This window comes from Coptis chinensis, chromosome 7 (assembly GCF_015680905.1).
Source record: "Coptis chinensis isolate HL-2020 chromosome 7, ASM1568090v1, whole genome shotgun sequence".
In the NCBI taxonomy this organism is placed as follows: domain Eukaryota; kingdom Viridiplantae; phylum Streptophyta; class Magnoliopsida; order Ranunculales; family Ranunculaceae; genus Coptis; species Coptis chinensis.
The window spans coordinates 33,976,520-33,994,913 of NC_141462.1; the positions used below are offsets into that span (position 1 = coordinate 33,976,520).

The window sequence follows — 18,394 nt, forward strand, 5'->3', positions numbered from 1 at the left end:
CGCTTCCATCCTTCTTGCTTTTTCTTCATGTAGTTGGGTCTCAAGCTCCTCTCTATTTCTCTTCCAAGTGCGTCTAGGAAGTTTAAAGTATGTTGTTGGAGTTACAAACCTCCCTCCCCTAACTCTACCACTATGCTCATCCGGGGTTCCTAAAGCCTGAGTAAGTATATCATTCTTTCCCTTAGTTACTAAATTCCCCTCCTTCTCTCCTTCAGTTTCAATTGAGCCTACATGACGGAATTATGTTAATACATTTCAATATTTTATATATAAAAGTAAAAAAAAGAAATTAACAAAAACTTCAAGAAAAACTGACAATTCTTTCTAATTTCCATAGTAGCATCATTCACAAATTCACCATTCTTCTTTTGACGAGCCCTTAGCCATTTGACACTCCAGATCATCATGTTCTCTTCGAGGAACCCGAACTTCTTCTTTCTATTAAACATAAACAAAAACTGTATTAGACTAGAGTATATTCATTGCTACAAACAAGAACATATAATAGGACCTAGAGTATTGGACAAGAGGTGAGGTGATAAACCTTGAACCTACAGCCACCTAATCGGACATCTGAAATTGATTTGATAACCGGACACAAGAAGAAAGCTTCATGTTGATCCAAAGGTCTCTTGGATTCCTAAGCCTCCATCAAGCATAAAGTTGTTGCGAAAACCTCACGCCAGTGAATAGATTTCAAGCTCTAGCAAAGAGAAGTGGAACATGATAATGCTAACACTCTTGAAGGACAAACAGAAAATCAAAGGAGCTCACAAGTTGTCAATGCAAGAATGCTAGGGGAACTTGCTCGATGGTTCACCTTGGGGTTGTTGATGCACCTAGACATGTGGTGGTCGATGCACCTAGTTCCGTGGTTGAAGATCTCGCCTGTGGCTTTGCACCATAATGATCCTAGTGTGACGTAAGCACCACAAGTTGTTAGTGAAATGGATAGAGAGGGAACAGATTGTTGTCTTTCTAGAGTCAACAAAACAAATATTTCAGCTAGATTGTTAGAGAAGAAGTTGGTCCTACGTAATCCGATGAGCCGGCACTAGCTCCTGGAGAGCAAAAGTGAATGAAGAAGCAGATCACATTCTCCACCTTGCGGGCTTACAAGCCGGGATGCCAAATCAAGATGCGAGAGCCACCGATCCTCATAAAGTCGATGAATTCTTTGCATTGAGTTGGGCAGACATGATTGATAGTGATCGGCAAGAAGAAGCAAGCACGGGTAACAAACACCTTCTCACAAGGCGCCAGAGAATTACCTTCCCCTTGAGGTCCAAGGTCAAAGGGGAAAATATCTCTCATCGAAGCTCAATCAATTTACCCAATAAACTCTCTAGTTTCTAATGAAGTGCTTTTATTGGAATCTTAGAGGTATTTCAAATGAGAAACCATAAATAGGTCGCCTAAGCTAATAAAAGATCATGATCCCGACTTCATAGGGATTGCTTTTTGAGCCTTTAGTAGACCTAATCAGTTTCACTTGCATTTCTTTACAAATCCGGGATACAGTGCTAGCCTTCATGTCAATCGGCATCCATCTCACCGCCAAAATATTTTGTTTTGTGGAAGAGCAATATACCCGCACCTAACCTCATTGTCCAATCTCCTCAAAGAAATTACAATGGAAGTCAATGGTTGTCCGATTACAATTGTTCATGCTTATTCTTTGTATCTTGGTAGAAGACAATTATGGAGAGAACTCACTCTCATTAATCACCTAACTTGCCATGGCTATTGATTGGTGATTTCAATACTTACTTAAAGCCCCATCGAAAAGAGGGGTGGCCTCTCGCCTCTAACGAGCAATGACTGAATTCGCACAAGTTATAAATCACAATATGATGCTTGAGGCCCCAAAGAAAGGGTATCATTTCACATGGTGCAATAGGCAACCGGGAAGCGGGAACTTAGGGGTAAGCTAGGCCGAGCATTCATGAATATAGCATGGAAAATTTCCAGGTTGGTCATATAAAGTTCTTGGTAGGCTTTGCTCGACTATTCTCCTCTAGTAGTAGGAAGACAATTTGACTAATGAAAAATTCCTTCATCACCGGATGGCATTGAAAGGAGGGCTCAAGACGTTTGCGAAAACTAAAAAGAGTGGAAGAAAGTAGCAACCGATGTTTGTGTCTTTGTGTTGGCGAAACTGAAACCGTAGATCATCTCTTTCATACATGTACAGTTCTTGCCGACACATTATGTAGTATACCGCTTGAAGATAGGATTCAAGAGGCCCATGGCCCATATGTGGCAAGAAGAGGTACAATGGGCTGAAAAAATTACACGAGGTAAAGGCAAAGATACAAGATAGTCACAGGTTTACATGGAATGCTTTTGTATCACGGATTGGAAAACGCGAAATGACAAGATTTTTCAGAATAAGCAAGTTGACTTGAACCCGGTTAGTAAACTTCGGTGATCGGAGATGTAAGAAGACTCGACTCTTTACCTCTTAACATAAGAATGGAGCAAGGACCGGAAGCACATAATTTCATGGAAATGTGGGAGATAGAGGTTGGAGTAAAACAGAAAAAGTGTGAGTAATTGTAAGTGGATGAGAGCGAGAAAGGAGATACACAATCTGAATAATCTTGTGAGGACTCTACAAAGGAATAGAGGGAGAATGGGCAAAAGCAGCATTACTACGTAATGATAGAGCAAGGAATGAGGATGGCATTAACACAAGGAGTAAGTAAGATAGCGGTACAAAAACAGGACTCAACAAATGTTATAAGCGTGGCTGAAAAAGAAAACCAAGTACCCATGGGCAGCAGAGAAGATCGGGGAAAATTCAAAATATGAAGGAAGAGATGGAGCAATTCAAAGATCAACCATGTATATAGAGAAAGTAAAAACCTAAACTACCGACAAAAAAAAACAAATTAATAACAGAAAATTTAGAAAACTAAATGATTACCATCTCTTCTTCGAGACCAACATAGCCGATCTATCGAAATGGTGGTTATACACATTCTTCTTTCTCCTATCAGATTGCAGCTTGCTATACTCCTTTGAATTCAAAAAGACAACAATAACTAAGTATAGTAGGGGATGAACATACATAACTAACTATCACTATGCAATTTGAATTTCATTCATCCCGAGTTTAAACAATTACTATACATACCTGAAACTCATCCGTCAATCTTGACTTCACAAACTGTTCCCACCATTTTGACTTAATAAAATCATAAATTTTTGGTGGTTTCTCCAAGAGGCTCTGGTCATTTATGTAAGGAGTAACATATTTCCTAGTCAAATTGGTCTTGAAAGTCCTCCATCTTTCCCCAATGGATGATATGACTTTATCTATACAATTTGGATCAATATCAAATATTTGCTAGACATAAAAAGCATGTAAGACATCAGCTTTAGGAAGAAGAGCAAAAACAAATTGTTCATAATATAAAGTGCATAGAATTATACGATTCATTACGCACTGCATTGCTTCCCATAAATCATCTCTCAAAGGTTACGGTAAATCATGCCAAGTTTCAAATTCACTCAATGGTACCTTGGACCTTGCCAATGCACCTTCCATACCAGCAAGTTTTCTCCGTACTACCCGATTATTTGGCCTTCCTTTTTCATCATAGGCAACTCTAATTTTATTTCCATCCCATTTCTTGTTAAGCTCAATCATTATTGTTGTTCCTCTTTTCGTGTTTCCCTTTTTCGATTTTTCAGTTGCATCGTTCCTTTTTCGGTTGTCATTTGATTGGCCATCTTCTTCTGTACCCATGATAACCTACATGGCAAAAATAAAAATGCACAACACATGTTAAATCTATGTAGAAATTTTAGGGTATGACAGATTAACGGTCAATTTTCTAATTTCGGAAGAAAATGGACAGTGAATCAACAATCTAAACAAAAATATAGGAAACTAATGCATCCCATAAGCATTTCCAACAAAGAAAAGGCGAGAGACTATCTTTACCAAAAAAAAACAAAAAAGGCAGAGAAGTGCAAAATTAAAAATAAAAACACGCTTTAGAATTATGACCAAGCAATGACATGAAAATAACAAGATAAACAAGACAATTGAATATAAACAAAGGCCTGAAAACTTTATTAGTTTTATTCGATCATCTCAAGATTCTCCTAAATACTGAAAATTCAAGCTACACTATTAGAACTACCATAAAAGAAAAAGAAAATAAAAGATACAATAATCAAATAAATAGAGCTGAAATGTTTCATTTATGTGCTTTTCTTTTCTTTGAAGGCTTGTGAGCAATCCAGATCCCCTCACAATCTTCACGTCCATACATTGATTGTTCATCGTCATTCACATCCGGAGATTCCATATCCGGAAATACTTCATTGCAAATGTTGTCTCCAATACCATCATCAATGAAGTCATCATCTTCATTCTCATTATCATGATCATAATATCTCGAGGAGTTGCTAGGGCAATTTGACCATTTAGGATCGATCGATCCGGTACATAGAAAACTTGCTTCACTTGAGAGGCAAAGACGAAAGAATCAGATTTGTACCCAATTCTACCAAGATCAACCAGTATAAAACCCAAGTCATCTACCTTGATGCCATTCCGATTCTCAACCCAATCACACTTGAATACTGGGAGTTTGAACTTAGTGTAATCAAGCAACCATATTTCGATAATAACACCATAGTAGCAACTTTCTAAAAAGAGTGGATCTTTATCTCTTGCACTTGTTATCTGCATTCCACTGGCAACTAAACTCACTCCACTATTCTGATTGACTCGTGACGCTTCACGATCCTTTGTGGAGAAACGGCAACCATTAATCACATAATTGTGAAATTTCAATACATGTATATGAGGACCTTGAGCTATCCAACGTAAAGGTTTTCGACATTGTTACCGGGGATGCTCCTTTCATCCTAAACCCGTGTTCTTTATAAAATTAGTTAAGCTTTATTAGAGTAGTAAATAAAAATTCAAGTTGTTTAGTAACTCACCCTTTTCTTAACCAATCACTAAAAGTGCTAATATGTGCATCATGTAACCACTTTTGGCTTTTTGATTGAGCGGGGATGGTTTTGCCTTAAGTAGTTCATATGCTCCCTACAAATTATGAACACCAACTCTGGTTAGATATGACAGAAAAATTAGAAAAAAAAATTGAACTCCTCAAATGTATTTGAAATGTCATTACTCGATATAAGGTTCAACAACATTTGTATTGTGCAACACATAACCATGTGCTTCCTCTAAGGACTTCCGATTAAACAACTACCAAATCACCACCGATGGAGGCTTTCCGAAAATAATCTCCTTGGCTGTGTTGCTTTCAACATGTGGAGTACCAACAAAGACCCAAATCGGATAAAACTCACTACAAAACTCAATCGCTTCTTCCGCAATATAACATTCAAAGAATGCAACCTTCGGGCGATTTCGATTTCTTACATAGCCTTTTAAAACCTTCATGTACCTTAACAAAAAGAAAAGGAATATTGATGGAATTTCCTATATTTAACTTGGTATAATTTGAACTATAAATGATATTCACAAACTTACCTCTCAAATGGGTACATCCATCGAAAAGAAAACGGACCACAAAGTTGGACTTCTCTCACAAGATGTGCGGTTAAATGAACCATAATGTCGAAGAAAGATGGTGGAAAGTATTTCTCCGTAAGACATAATGTGATTACCAATTCTTTTCGAGTTTCACGTAATTTCGCAAATCGACTACTTTTCGCACAAAAATGGCATTGAAGAAGAAGCAGAATCTAATAATTACATATCTCACATGCTTTGGCAACACGGATCTTATTGCCACTTTGGAAGCAATTGTTGCATCAAAGACATGACAATCGTGGGATTTCAGACCACCTAATTTTAAATCTTCCATTGAAACAAGTGGCCTGAAATTAGATGAGTAACCTTCAGAACTTTTAGCTCATGCAAGGTTTTGCAAACTCGTAATTTCTCCGCTTTTGATAATGTGTAACAAAAATGGTGGCGTATGTTCTCAATCCTTTTCTTTTCTGGTGCCAATTCCTTTCTCAAACCCATCTCCTTAAGATCACGACGAAAGCAACCCCATCCTTCGCTTTTCCCCTAAATGTTAAGCAAGGTCCCAATAATGCTATCACAAACATTTTTCTCAATATGCATGACATCCAAGTTGTGTCGGAGAAGTAAATGTCTCCAATACACAAGCCTGAAAAAAATCGACCTCTTCCTCCAACAACGTGTAACATCATCATGAACAATATTTGCTCTTAACCTTTTTTGACTCGTCACTTTTGCCCCAAAAGTTACAAGTGTTTTAACCTTCTTCCGTTATCGCACACGGTGAGTGGTGTTGGTCGCGGATCGAAACTCACATTTACCATTAAACGCCTTTTTTTGCTTTCGATACGGATGCTCTTCCGGAAGATATCTTCTGTGAGCCATGTACACATTCTTCATGCAATGCTTCAATCTGCAAGAATCTGTGTGTTCACCACATATCGGACAAGCGTAATAGCCTTTAACACAAGCACCGGACAAATTACTAAATGCAGGAAAATCGTTAATTGTCCATAAGAGAATAGCCTTTTAGTGTAAATTTTTGTCGTTGGAAAGCATCATAAATCTTAACCCCTTTCTTCCACAATTTTTCAAGTCCTCGATCAAAGGTGCTAAGTATATGTCAATGTCATTTCGGTTGATGTGGACCCGAAATCAACATTGTCAACATCATAAACTTCCTTTTCATGCACAACCACGGAGGAAGATTATAAGTGACCAATACAACAGCCAACAACTATATTTACTACTAAGAGAGCTATGTGGGTTGATTCCATCTGCCGAAAGTGCTAAGCGAAGGTTTCTTGGTTACGCTCGAACTCGGCCACTTATCATCCACTAGCTTCCATGCGGGTGAGTCTGGCGGGTGGCGTAGTTGCCCATCAACTTCTCTCATTGGCATGCCATGTTAAATTTTTCGCTTTGTCTCTGGCGATTGGAACATCTTTTTCGAATCTAGGGATCGGTGGAAAATACCACAAAACTTTTGGCAGCGAACCATTACTTTGCTCAATCATATTATCCTTCAACTTATATCTTGAAAGTCCACACGTAGGGCATGTCTTTTCTCACTAAAAACCTTCCGATATAGTATGCAATCATTGGGACACGATCTATCTTCTCATATTTCATTCCATACACCGCCAATGTCTTTTTAACCTCACGCATATTTTTGGGCGGTATATTCTCTTCGCTTTTGCATGTCTCTCATCATTTGTAACATCTTTGTGAAGCTTTTTGTCGGACCACCCACTCTTGGCTTTCAGATTGAACAAGTTAACGATGGCAGATAACCCGTATACTTTGAACATCCTCTATACAAAGGTTCCTCGGCATCTTCAAGCAACTTCTTAATCATTTCGGGGTTACCCGCGATCGATCTCTCGTCGCGCCTTTGAACCAATTTTTTTTGCATTTCCAGCTGCATCCTCTACACAGCTCCCACTCAAAATGATGATGGGAAGGCTCATCCAGATCCATATACGAGGGAGCTGCACTTGTTGTTCTTTCCCCATGCCATGTCCATGTAGTATAACTTTGGCACATGCCATTGAAATACAAATGATTTTTAACGTCGAGTTCCATCAATTTCTTGACATTCCCGCATAGTTTGCATGGACATCGATAGGATTTCCCTCACCAAAGATGGCCCCTGCAAATAAACGGTAGAAAATTCTGAACCCCTACTTGGAATTCAATAGATAACTTATCCTTGGACATCCAACCCTTATCCATTTTGAAGGTGTCAAAGAGTAATCTGAATGTAAACAGTATTGTTCAGTTAACAAAGTAATCAAAAGGCATTTTTTAATCCCCCACGAATATGCCAGATATGAAATCTAACAAGAACACTACATGACCAGTCTTTATTTCTAATAAAACATTAATAATGCTACGTATTATATGGTCAGGGGTTGCTCGATACTAGCTATTTAATACATACAGACAAATAACGAGGTGAACAAACTAGAATTCATGCGTAACCATGTTACTTCTTCATTTTATAGCTTAACTAGACGTACAAAAAACAGGTTTTCCTCTTTTTAAGGTAAAACTATATATCAACATCATTGAAAGTAAAACCTATGCTATGAGAATCAAAGTTAACTTCTTGAATTAATAGATATTCAGGCATATACACAAAATAAAGTAACAATACTTGAATTCAATAGTGCAACATTTTAAGCGGTAACAACTAAAACTATAAATGTATGGACTATTGACCAATAAAAAAAATGGTTGTACTATCCAAAACAAAGGTGCATAACAGAAAAACATGTTTCCTCACACTCATGTACACAAAACAAAATTGATAAAGTCATATACACATGAACAAAGGTTAACCCAAAAGATTAAACTTAATCGGATAAAGAAGATAGAAGTGTACCAACTCTAAAAAGCAACCCAAGTTGGAGCAAAAGCAATCGGGACCTTCTCTTGTCCAATTCGATTCTAACAAGGACTGGGAAGTGATAAAAGATCTGCAAATAAATAAATAAAATGTTTAGCCGCTAATTCACTACTTAGGATATAACAATGGCAATAAACAAGCTGAAAAAACAAGAGTGAACCTATTTACAATTGAGAAAGCATATCAAATGGTTCTACTACCCAAATACAAAATTTCATGACGAAAACCTTGCATTCTCAACTTACGTAAAACCAAGTTGCAAGGGCGCGGTTTACCCCGAAAAGCTAAACTTATGAGGGTTGCAATTTTAACAGATTGCAATAAAGTAACATAGATTGCAAAGCTATGAATTACCAAGCAAAATGAGGTAAACTACTGATATTCCAATGAGAAGATTAATGAAAGCAAACATATTACGAAAAGGGTAATCTTCTTTGCTCCCAAATAAGATGTTCATCCCCTCCACTGTCGACTCTCGGTTCACGGTGTTCATCCCCTCCTACCCGGTTCATGTGGGCGTGGCCTGCTAGAATGCCTACCATTCCACCGTATATCCTATTTCGGATCCATCGGCCGCGGGACCCGGTAATCACAAATTGGATTATTCTGATGATTGATAACATTGGTTGTATGGATTGAAGACAATAAAGGATGGGAATGGGGTTTCGGAATCTCAACTGTGACAATATTGCTGTCAATACCTATCTTCCTTGCTGGCTCTACTACTTACAATAATAAGATTCCTACAGGAAGTCCTTTAACAACCATAGCCAAGGTAAGCCTCATTCAAAGCTAGTACTACATCATGTAGTAAGAGTGTAAGACTACAATACCGCCTTATTACTAACGTTTGAGATCGTCTGAACAAATCTTGCTCTTCTACTAAGCTCTTACCGAAACTATTACCATTTTGTGCATACCATGTTGCTTAAGTTGCATCCTTCTTCAAGTTCTAATGATGCCACACTTCACCGGAATAGGTGTTCTTGGCAAAGAACTTCCAACAACATGCTTAAGTAGGAGTCCAAGTAATGCAATTGGAAGCATGAACACACACCTAATGTACCCAACCACAGCCACGAAGGGGAAAGAAGAAGAACGAAAAGACGAAAAGAAAATCTTCAAACTCACTCCCTTACCCAAGGTCTCAAGTTTTTCAAAAAGCGGGAAAAAACAAGCCTATTTACCGGTACTAGAATGCACCGCGTGGAGGATGTAGAAGAGGTTAAAGTATTGGTCAAAATTCTTCCCATCTTTGCTTGCCATCATGTTTAATTCTTTGTCTAGCCCAAATTATCCACCTTCTCGTGGAACAAGCGGTGACAATGGACACAAAGGTTGGATCCTTGAAGGTTCCACCTGCCTCCCTTCTTGTCTTCCCTATTCTATTCATCATAATCCTCGCGCTCTATGACCATCTCATCATCCCATTTGCTAGGAAAGCAACGAAAACCGAGATGGGAATATCTCACTTGCAACAATTGGTACCGGGTTGGTACTATCTATCATTGCAATGGCAATCGCAGCTTTGGTTGAAGTCAAAGCGAAAGAGGGTGGCTACTCATTCAGTCTACTTGACTCCAATGATCCATTACCAATCACATTCTTCTAGGTGGCTTTGCAGTACTTGTTTCTTGGTTCAAACTTGTTCACCTTGGTCGGTTCTTGGAATTCTTCTTCACAGAGGCACCTGCAAGAATCAGGTCTTTGGCCATGGCAATCGTCATGGGCTTCATTGGCAATGGGGTACTACCTCATTTCAGTTCTTGTTTTGGTAGTCAGCACATCACAAAAACCTCCAAGAACACACCATGGCTATCCGGTAGCAACTTGAATCATTACCATCTCGGCGGTTCTCTTGGTTAATGTGTGTCTTAAGTGGATTAAATTTCTTACACTATCTCTTCTCGGCAAGATGGTGCAGGCATAGGTCTCTAGCAAGTGTGAACCAACGGAATTATGCTTAAGATTTACCATTGGGGATGATCTCATAAGTCAAATTTCCATCTCAAATATAAGTTTTCAATTTACAGATTCAAACATTAATTTCTTGGAAGTACTTAAACCGATTACTACCATATAATGAAGATTTTTATGTTTGAAATCCATCATTGATGCTACAATAAAACTATTCTGAAAAAATCAAATGTAAAAAGCATTACCGAAAATGACAAGTCCTACAAGTAGTTTAGAGTCAAGTTCGAGGATCTGCTTCCCACTTTGTGCGAGCCTATATATAAAAAGTATAATCGAGAGACATTAGAGTTGTCTTGAATATCAAATGAAGGGGTCCGATACTTGCCAAAAAGAACCATAGCCTCATTGTGTGGTCTGAAATCCAAGACCACATAAGAAGACTAGGGGTTGTGCAAAAGGTAGCTTTTCGACATTTAAAAGTAGTATTTGACTTTGGGTGGCGAACTCTAAATTCTCGGGGGACCGACCATTTGTACATCAATGCCTCATTGCTTCCACTAGCAGCCAATGTTTACGTTAATCATGTTATTAGATACAAAGTTCGTTTTAAGTCTTATGGAGGGCAACTTCGTTAACAAGCTTATCGATAGCACTATTTGTTCTAATACTACGAGGGATCTATTCTTAACTCCGATTGGGTGTTACGAAACTACTTGAGTTCAAATACCAAGGAAAAGGCCGCGAATAATTTAACCGGAAATAGAATGAATGATTCTTATTTTAAATAATGAAGACAATCCAGTAGGTGGAATAAGTTCAATTCTGGTTAATCGGAAGAATCTGTTTGGTCTCATACTCTCATCAGCTATTTGTGTGCAATCACGTTACCTTAAATAATAACACTAGCTTGATATAGTAGCTTAAATATTAACACTAGCTTAAATAATAACACTAGCTTGATACAAGAAAAAAGCTCGCTATGTACAATAAGGCCTTATCTGAAAAAAGATAAGAGTAATACACCTCAAAAAAGCAAATCAAGTTGAGGCGGAAATAGACCCGAGAACCTCCTCAGATCCAATTTGTTTTAACAAGGAATGAATAGCTGATGTAAAAACTGCAAATCAGTTTATAAAGGTTAGGCACTAACTTATTTATACATGAATTTTCAAAAATCTGACTAGTTTTGAACACTATATAATCTCCTAGCTTAATCTAAGATAATTTTAGTACACGAAAACCCGAAGAGTTGTTAAACTGCTGAGTTGAAATGGGTAGTGGAACTTGAATTATTTCGAAGATGCGAGGTGAAGAGGGCAAAATACACGGATAGTGGAGAGCCGTGAGATAGCCGGATTAAAATACCGAATTGAAGAGATATATAGTGGAGATCGGCGAGATAGTTAAGCGAGATAGTTGGGATTAAAAATAAACGAAACGGATAGCAAAGAGCGAGATACTTGGGATTAGAATGGCAGTTGCCATTATCACAAGTTAAGTGAATGATATCGATATTCCCCGTCGAGATAAAGAGAAATCGTAGAAGCGGGAGTTCAATTTTTTTTGGACTTCTATTTTTTTTTAGGATTTCTGTATTTATTCCGAGATATTTGGTATAATAGCTATTATATCATTTTAGTGCCGAGATATTTGGTATAATAGCTATTATATCATTTGAGTGCCGAGATATTTGGTTTAATATCAATTATATCGGTTCAATGTGAGATAAATTAAATTTCCTATTATATCAGTTTTAGAATGGTGAGATAAATGAAATTTCCTATTATATCTGTTCCACAATGGTGAGATAAATGAAATTTACTATTATATCAGTTCCTATCCACCGATTGGTAAAATCCATATATTTTATCTCGGTTAAGTAAGAGGTGAGATAACAGATTTATACTCATAGTTAGTACCTAAATTACAGGACATATTATCTCATTTACAGGACATATTATCTCTCTTATCAGCAGAACCGAGATAAGGCTAATTTTAGAACCGAGATAAAAACCCTTTTTTTTAGTAGTGCACAGTTACCTACCATACATATAACTTTAGAAGAAAATTACAATGACTATTCGGCCATGTCTTTTGTTCTTTTGCATCTACACATGTATATGGTATTTAGTATCTTCTTATGACTTCTTTATTAACTACTGAGTTTGTACTCCGTCTCAAAAGCTTTAGTATATGTCGTTTTTACTCTGTCTCAATTTCCTTAACTGATCTTTATGTATACCATACGTATAAACATGTAGCACACGGTAAATTTCACGCTCATCGAGCGTGCCCAAAATGCTAGTATGAGATAAAAGAAACACAAGTACTATTGGGTTTTTTATTTGTTTTTTTTTTTGCGATTTGTTTAAACCGAGTCAAATTGGTATATCAAGTATATTAGGTGACGTCAGCACATTCTTTTTGGTTTCTTTTCTTGTGAACACACGCCCACTTTTCTTTTTCTTTTTTTGTCTCTTACCAATTACATCACGTGACATCAGCACACATTCTTTTTGGTTTTCTTTCTCACAAACACAATCAACACACGCCACTTTTTTTTTTTTTTCCTCTTACCAGCTTAACAGTTGATAACTATAGTTTTTTTTTTTTTTTAGACAAAGTGAGGGTACGCCAGGGTGTATGCTGGGCCCCCACTGGCTCCGCTACTGTGTCAGACCAATGAAAACTGAGGGGCCTGAAGGTGGTGCGTTTGCTCTTATTGTAGCACAAGGCAGAAGGGCTGATCGTGGTGTTGTATTACAAAACACGTGCGAGAAAAACTTATCTAAGAGAAAATTATTGACAAAATCATTCATTTTGTTTTCCTTGTGCAATTGATATTTGGCTTAACATTTAATAGACTCGCATCGAAGGACTTTTCTCAATTCTACTTTATGTGTATTGTCGAGAATTTCGAATAGTAGGTATAGTAGGTCTAGCGAAGGATGCATCTTCACGTCTTCGGCCATGTGGTCATGCGTGGTAAAAAATAACAATGGCAGCACAACACCATTCTTCCCCCTTAAAACCACCGAATAGAGCAAGCTTTCATTGGACGTAAACTGCATGTCTAATTTCAAGTTGTGGACTTTAAATAGTGTCTAATTTCGAGTTCGGGTTTTGAATTGTGGGTTTTGAACAGTGTCAATGGCAAATTTCGTAATTTTCACATAAAAATGGTATTTAGGACAATTCACAACTCTTAACTAATCAACTGAGGTGGGGAGTATGTCAATATAACCCAAAGATTTATGTTCATTTTGAAACATGAATATAGAATGATCAATGTAAAATATGTATTTTATATATATATCATGACCAATCTTAAAAGTACATACTTATTTTAATTTAAAATAAATATATAAGTAAAACTTTACTTAGACAATGAATTCAAACGTAATATTTTGTAGATATGATATATTCACTATAAATATCATTCACAAAATTTCAGTTCATTCTCTCAATCTTCTTTGATATTCCCATACGAGCCCTTGAATCTCTTTCCTTTTTTTGTCCCCTTATCTCTACATCCGCATAATACTAGTGAACTTGAAACAACAGCAGCAGCAACAGGTCGTTCGGTCATAGCTACTCTTCTTTATATTGCGCCGCACCACTGCATCATCATCGACATTTCAATAATTCACGTCTCTCTCACTTCTCCAACACTTCTAGTCGTTTCAGTGGCACGTGCTACTTAGTTAGTTGTACCCCACATTATATGCTTTGTGGTATGTCGCGATATATCACTTATATTGTGCATTTATATGGTTATATGTGTCGATATATCAAGGATACTTCTAATTTGAACTGGCAAAATTCAACGTTACGGAAGCCCAACACACATTTTCAGCTCAAGTGAAATGGTGATGTGGTCGGAGAAGACCAGTCGGATTGTTAGTTCACCAACATAATAAGCTGTTAATAATTCTTCCTTTGCCTTTTCATTCCAACACTTGTTCTACAAATCTGTTACTATTTGTCTCTTGTTCCGACATAGAGTATTTTTTGGGCTTGACGAGGCGTTGCGTTTGTTGAATAGTTTAATTCGTATAAGACCCTTGCCATGTATTTTGCCCTTTTAACAAATTACTTGGAGCATTTGTCAAGATGAAACACTTTTCTGTCGTTTTATCTATCTCCAAAAATAATGGATGCCGCTGGTATTCAAGGGTTTTCTGTCATAACAGAATCTAGGGACAGGGAGTTGCCCAAATTTTACAGGCCCTAGCATCTAATAATTATACTATCATTTTTCTACAAAACTGAACGAAAATTAAGACCATTCCATGTGGATTAGATGAGACATGAGAACCATGAACTCGAGTCAGGTTCTACGGAGGAGTGTTTTGTCAAGAACACACAACAGGGAGTCAGGTATGCTCCCTAACAAGGATACCGCATTCGATAATAAAATTGATATTAGAGAAATACTTACTGGAAAGATAACAAACTTAAATATAACCCTAGAATAAGAACATATAATTAATAGGAAAGCAAACGAGTATAAATTAAGTAGTACGAAAATTTCATTTAACTGAGCTTGAGAGGTAAAAGCCATGGACTGTGTCTAGGTCATTCGACCTTATCATTGATTCTCTCAATCTTTTTTTTTTTCTTTGGTCTAGCTTTCCCATACAAACCCTTGAATCTCTTTCCTTTCTTTTGTCCTCTTATCTCCACGTCCGAATAATACTGGTGAACTTAAAACAACAACAGCTCGTTCGGTCATAGCTACTCTCCTAGCTATTGTGCCGCACCACTGCATCATCATTGACATTTCAACAATTCGCGTCTCTCTCACTTCTCCAGCACTTCCAGTCGTTTAAGTGGCATGTGCTACTTAGTTAGTTGCGCCCCACATTATCTGCTTTGTGGTATGTCGCGATATATCACTTATATCGTGAATTTATATGGTTATATGTGTCGATATATCAAAGATACTTCTAATTTGAGCGGGCACAATTTAACGTTACCGAAGCCCAACACACATTTTCAACTCAAGTGAAATGGCGATGTGGAGAAGACCAGTCGGATTGTTGGGTCGCCAACTTAATAAGCTGGTAACAATTCTTCTTACGCCTTTTCATTCCAACGCTAGTTCTACAAATCTGCCACTATTTTTCTCTTGTTCCAACACTAGAGTTGTTGGAGTTATCCCTCACATGAGGAGAGAAAACAGAGCTGGAGAGAAACGGGCGAATTCGGCGTTGGAAATGTCGAGCCGCCCGCTCGGATGAAGGCGACTTCGTGCTCGAGTTCCATAGAATAGGGGCGACCAGCCATAGAGGCGACCAGCTCGACTTCGGTGTCTTAAAGCGACTTCGCGCTCACATAAAGCGGCCTTCGCTTCGAGTCTAATTCCGTGGGCCTTTGCTTCTACGATTACTCATGAAATTTGGTTTTGGAGATAAAAACCAAAATCAAGGTTTGAAAAACCTAAGACTAAGAACCTAACAAGTCGGGAAGGATTGGAATCCGGACTAAAACAAAGAGAGAACCTTTACGGAGATCTGACCCCAGTAAAAGAGATAAGAGTGATCTAGTAAGGTGAGAGACCGTAAGGAGAGATTGTAATCTTCCTTCCCATTTTATTAAGAACCTGGCTCTTGTGGAAGTAGGCATCATTGGCGAACCACTCGGTAAATCTTTGTGTTGTGGTTTGCTTTTACTTTGCTTTACATTATTATCCATTGTTAATAGTTGTTTTAGCGAGTTGGGCATGTTAGTATAGGTTGTAGTTGATATTTAGATTTTGTCCTGAGTTGAATTGTGTTCAAATACAAGTTATCCGTGTAGTGGGCTTAATCGATTGGTATTGGTATAATCCCCAACAAGTGGTATCGAGCCTTGGTTAGAATAGCCTTTAGGGTGTTATCCGAATCTTGGTCGGGGTGGTGTTTGTGAAATTCCGAGAGAAGATTTGAGGTTAAATAACTTGTAGAGATGGACCATTCCGTGAACACTTCGTATGATGAGTCCGAATAGGAAGAACTACACCATCCGGAAAGCCAAGATGGAAGACTTGCTATCTTGCAAGGGACTTGGCACTTCCCATTGAGAATTAGGGAGTAAAACCGAGAAAAAGGCCCGAAATGAGGCCGAGTGGAAAAAGCTTGACGAAGCGATTGGATACATTCGGCGATGGATTGGCGATGGTGTCTTTCACCATGTGGCCCAAGAGACTACGACCTTCGGTCTATGGAAGAAACTTCGAAGACCTTTATGAGAGGAAGTCGGGTGGAAACAAAGTGCTAGTCGTTAAGAAGTTTGCGGAACACGAAAATACCAAGAAGGTTCTTCAATGTCCGAGCATCTTAATGAAGTCTGAGAATATCATCAATCGGATGCATTTGATGAAGATCAATTTGGGAGACGAAGTTGAGGCTTTGTTTCTATTAGGCTCTACCCGAAAGTTGGGAGACATTAGCGGTTTCTCTACATGGAGCGACAAGGATGGAATTGTTACCATGGAGATGGCTACCACGCCTTTGTTGAATGAGGAGACTAGAAGGAGTGCAAGAAGCGGCTCTTCTCACTCGAGAGATCCTTTTCACGAGAAACGGGGAGAGGTCAAAGCGAGAAAACCATCTCGTTCTAGAGGTGATGGCGAAAGTAAATCTAGGGGTGAAGCTAGAACTCCTAAGGCGCAGAGGCAATGTTACTATTGTGCCAAAAGGCCACTTCGATATGAGTCTGAGAACGAAGAGGGATGAGAAGAATAACCGTGTACATGAAGACATGGTGCGGAACGGAAACACAGCAGAGATACTACCGCACTAGTCGGCGACCTAGTGGGAATTGTGTCGATTGTGGTGTGTGCTTTGCCTTAGTACCTCATGTCGATACGAGTGGGTGATAGATCTGAGGAGCATCCTATCCGCGTCACACCCGCATTGGGGATTCTTTACTACCTACGTATGGTGAATATGGTGAAGTGAGGATGGGTAACGATGGCGCCTCTCAAGATTATAGGCATTGGAGATGTTCATATAGAAACCAATGTCGGCTACACCTTGACACTCGAGGATGTAAGACATGTCCCGCATACGGTTAAGCCTAATTTAAATTTGGGGAAATTAGATGACGATGGCTTTGTAAACTCGTTTGGTAACGGGGTATGGAAACCGAAAGAGGTTCCATTGTAGCAGCCGAGGAAAGAAAACTTGCTCTCTTTACAAAACACAGGCTAGTTTGTGTAAAAGCGTAGCGAATCTGGCGAAGAAGAAGCTTCATCCGAATCGTGGCACAAGACCGTGTCACATGGGTATAAAAGGGATGGAAGTTCTTGCTAAGCAAAAGGCCATGCCGGACATTAAAGGTACACATTTAAATACATGTACTCACCGTTTGGTAGGAAAGCAACACGGTGTCTTTCCAAAGATTCCGTCTCACGAAAGGACAATCGTCCTTGAACTAGTGCAATACAGCACTTATGTGGTCCTATGAGAGTAAAGTCCCACCGGGGAGCTTCGTACTTCTTGACATTCATTGATGATCGTCAAGAAAGATATGGGCCTATAGTCACGAAGACCAAGGATGAAGTACTTGGCGTGTTTGAGAAATTCCACATCATGGTGGAAAGAGAGACCGGAAGTTGTTGAAATGTATTCGCCGGATAATGGGGGTGAGTACATTGGGCCATTTGAAGAGTATTGCCAGAGTCATGGGATTAAATCATGAAGCGCCGTTCCCAAGACACCGCAATGTAATGGAATAGCGAGAGAGAATGAACCGTACCATTGTAGAGAGGATGAGATGCATGCTATCTCACTCTAAGCTACCTAGAAACTACCGGGTAGAAGCAATGCGTCTGTTACCCGTGCATGTGATCAACTTTGTCACCCGAAGAAAGCCTCCGAATAGTGATTATCCGAGAGAGAGTATGGTCAGGCAGAGATGTTGATTATGGATACTTTAGGGTATTTGGGTGCAGGGCATTTGTGCATATTCCGAAGGATGAGAGATCCAAGCTTGATGACAAAGCCAAGCAATGCATTTTTCTGGGTTATGGAGATGAAAAGTTTGGTTACAAA

At 38.6% G+C, this 18,394-nt stretch overlaps 1 pseudogene; it reads left to right on the forward strand.

Moving 5' to 3' along the window:
* Positions 1 to 9,054: 9,054 nt before the first annotated feature.
* Positions 9,055 to 10,405, forward strand: LOC147487205 (protein NRT1/ PTR FAMILY 4.6 pseudogene; annotated as a pseudogene).
* Positions 10,406 to 18,394: the final 7,989 nt, after the last annotated feature.